Raw genomic sequence first — 4,202 nt, forward strand, 5'->3', positions numbered from 1 at the left:
GCCACGTACAGAACCTCCTGGAGGGTTAACCTTAATACATGATGTAGGCGCGCAACGACATTCCTCATCAAGCAATGCTGCGGTGCCTTCACACACACCTCGTAAATTCTGATTTCTTCACTTTAACGCCTGATTAGATGCTTTTTCTTTTTCTTAAATAACATCGGGTGTTTTGAAATATAATCAACCCACTCTCTTTCTAGGAATTCCACCGAGTGCTGAATATACAAGTTTCCTCAAGTAAATGCTGTAACTATAACAGCCTTGAAGCACCAGATAAAAGAAAATGATTCACAAAAAGAGCTCAAAAGCATGATGATGATCATCATCCATCCATTCATTCATCCATCCATCCATTCATTCATCCATCCATCCATTAATTAATTAATTAATTAATTAATTAATTAATTAATTAATTAATTAATTAATTAATTAATTAATTAATTAATCCATTCATTCATCCATCCATCCATCATGTTGCTGATAAACAAGGCCCGAGTGATAAATCTCGAAAAGCTGCATTTGTTTAGTCACAATTAAAGAAAATACCATTTCTCGCAAGAATATTTCCAACCAAGAGTTATTGTACTTCAATTTTTAAGAGGACGGCAGAAGGACAGCAAGGGTCTATGAAGTAACCTACAAGTACTCCTCTTCTACGTGTCTCCAAATTGCATGATTATCATGGCTATGATAGCTACAAGCTATGAGAAGCTCCACCTAATTATGTAGGCTGAATAATCAAGTGAGATCTCTTTAAAAACAAAAAGCAATGACATAAAAAAATATGATGTTGAGTCATAGCAGCAAAGCTTGTTGATCTTTTACATTACTTACGGTAATGCAATCCATGCAATCTGTCACGTTCACAGTGTAAGGAGGTTTCCAGGCCTGAAAACCGCCTGGAACTGAAATAACGTACAATGTGTTTTACATGGCGTTTTGATTATTTTCCCTTCTTTGAGTTTTTGTTGTGTTCTTTCTGTGCCGTATGGTCTCTGGTGTTTGTGTATCATGTGCAACAGGGACCACTTTGAGGGATGGCAACTGTAAATAGGATTTTAGAAGTTGCAGTTATAACTAGGATGATTATAGGCAAGTGGCACTTTTTTTCTTTGCAGAAGTAATTTCCTTGGACACGTGGAGGGCTGAGGCGCATCTGATGAAACAGTTCCTGTGATTACAGAACAAACTGACATCGTCATCCCTCCACTGAATAAGATGCTGTGGTGAGAATCATAAGATTAATGGTGAGAAAGTACAGTTTATATGAGGTGCTTTATTATTTAGAAAATTGCTGCTGCCATCGTGGATTACATTGTTCCATTCATTTATGCTGAAAAGCAATCATTATTGACTGTGCAATAGCTGAATGCCACAATTATTCTCTGTGTGATTGTGTTATTAAGTCATTTAGTTTTTGTTTTTTTTAATATAAATTCAGCTATATGCTATTTTCATTTTTATGACTAACAATGGCACACAACGGTGTGTATTGCATTGTTTGCTCAACAGTTTGGGATGTTGGCCAGCACACGCATGTCACCCAAAACTGATGGGAAAGCTGTTTTGTCATTGATGTTTCTCCTTATTTTGTTTTTAAATCTCCCTACGTCTCATTGGTGTCATTTACCTGATCCAAAAATGACAGAAGACAAAAAAGTGGTTGATGAATGAACACCACCTGTATATAAATTACTTCACAATACAAACAATATTACTGTACAGCAGTACAGCAATAGAAGCGTTTATGCATCAACCAACAGAGATGCCAGACTGATACTAAGGAACGAAACCCTACGAAATCTGTGCAAGAGCACTGTGCTGAGTTAAAAGAGTTACGCTGCCCCCTCTGGTGGGGGCTTCTGGTACCTAATGCCTGCAAGAAGGAAAGAGTTTGGTCAAATAAAGCAGTGTTTTTCAACCTTTTTTGAGCCAAGGCACACTTTTTTCTTTGGAAAAATCTCGAGGCACACCACCAACTGAAAATGTAAAAATGTTAAACTCTGTAGCCTATATTAACAATATAAAGTCGTTCTCATCAATGCTTTATCAACAGGAATCAAATGAATACAGAAAAAAGTATTTCCCAATTTCTTTTTTTTAATTTGTACTCACTCAGTGTGAAAACTGGACCTGATAGATGAACACAAAGCTGATATCCTGGTTAGATTCTTCCTTTTCAAAAACTTCTCCATCACTGTCACGGACACAGTACTTTGATACAAGATGGGAGCAGCGATTAACCAGACTGACCTCTGTTTAACTACAGAGCTTCGAAACATTCAGAGCCACGTGCGAGAATCGAACAGACGTGCTATGTTGCACTAGCAATGGAAGGTTTCATCAAAAACCCGACTTCTTCTGGACTAGTTTGAGTAAAAATTGGGTTTTACACCTTCGTCATTACGTAAGAACGTGGTACGAAAGCAGGTTAAAGCGTTAAAAAAAGAAGTGAATTTCTCTATTTGGGGCAAAAAATTGTGTGGCCCGTAACGGGGATCGAACCAATGACCTTGGCCTTATTAGCATAACGCTCTAACCAACTGAGCTAAAAATTCATGTTTCAGGTGGGGGGAAAAAACAAGAGTTTTTATTTTCTTTTGACTCCATTTGGAATAGGCATTGGTGGGTTGTTTATATTACGAGTTGTAGTTAATTATTTCGTCTAGTTTGGTTTGGTTTGTTAAATATTGGTGTGCAATCATTAGTGAGAAATGTGTTGTGTGGAGTGTCATCCTGTTATGAAGTTCCGGTTACGAGTGTTCATGTCAAAATAAAAGCCTCTGGTGTTCAGCTGGCAGAATAGAATTTCGACTCAGAGCAATTCTTCCGCGATGCTCGCCACAGTATTCATACACGATTACTCTGCACACTGCTCTCACAGCTGACAGTGGCTGTGAGAGTAAATGTTTTTTTTAGAAAATATGTGAAATTGGATAATTTCCCACGGCACACCTGACTATATCTCGCGGAACACCAGTGTGCCGTGGCACAGTGGTTGAAAAACACTGAAATAAAGTATGCATGTGCATTCATAGGATAAACATGTAATCCTGAATGAGGACTACAGACAGGAGCAACCCAGGGCTTTTACTACACAAAGCATCGTTGAGAGATGTTGTTATTTGATTTACTTTAATAAAGGAAACGTATTGACAGTTTACAATGTGTAAACTGAAAATGCTTATTTCGATCTTTGATTATTACGTTTTTTTAATGTTCTCACTTGAAGTTGCAAGCTGGTGTAATGCTGAGAACTTTCTATGCTTGGTGAAAAAGTAGCAGGGTTGGACTTGTCGATGCACAAATTTAGTTTATTGTTCAGATATACATTTAAAAACTAAAAAAGCCTTTACAATTAGGAATTGGATAGTGGATTATACCAACCTCCAGCACACATTATGATATATCACTGTATTAAAAAGTTGATGACCGCACACTCATGCACCTGCATTTGTATTTGTTGCTTAGGACAAGGTATATTGATCTGTACACAATATCTGAGCAATAAGGCAACTCAAACTACTTTATATCACCCCACATAAGCAGCAACAAATGGAAAGATAAACATCTAAATACATTATTATGATAGTGAAAACAAAATATAAAGAATTAAATAGCAAATGCAATTCAATAAATGAGATAGAGTGCAACATAAAAAGAGTGATTGTATTCTTGAAAGGGAGTGACTAATAGAAAAGGCCTTTAGCTTAAAAAAGCGTTTCTTTCTTTCTTGGGGCTTGATCGAAGTATTTTGTGAATGGAAACTAAAAGCAATTTCATCTCTTTGATTAAAAGAATTAAAAGACCCTCACATTTCAATGTGGACTCTGCTTGATTGCAGGATACATTTTGACAGACTGACCATAAAATATTGTTTAATTTATTCCCCATTTCATTTTTGCTGAGGTTTGACTAAAAGGCGCGAGAGAGAAAAAACTTGCACAGTTCGAAAACATCCACTAAGTGTCAGCATTGGTCCATATTCTCATTCTACATTGTATTCGTCATTATAGTAGAAACCTGTTGAGATGTGTTGAGATAGGTGATGGAATTTTTCTTCTGATCTTTCGTGCCGTTGCCAGCCACACCTCTCTTTTTGTATTATGCTTATTTATTTGATCAAAGTCATGGCTAGTTTTGCATGCAGTGACAGGTCAAGCAAAACAAGCACTGGATGTCCCATACTGTGGTCCAAC

This window comes from Blennius ocellaris (genome assembly GCF_963422515.1).
Source record: "Blennius ocellaris genome assembly, chromosome: 14".
NCBI classification, from domain to species: domain Eukaryota; kingdom Metazoa; phylum Chordata; class Actinopteri; order Blenniiformes; family Blenniidae; genus Blennius; species Blennius ocellaris.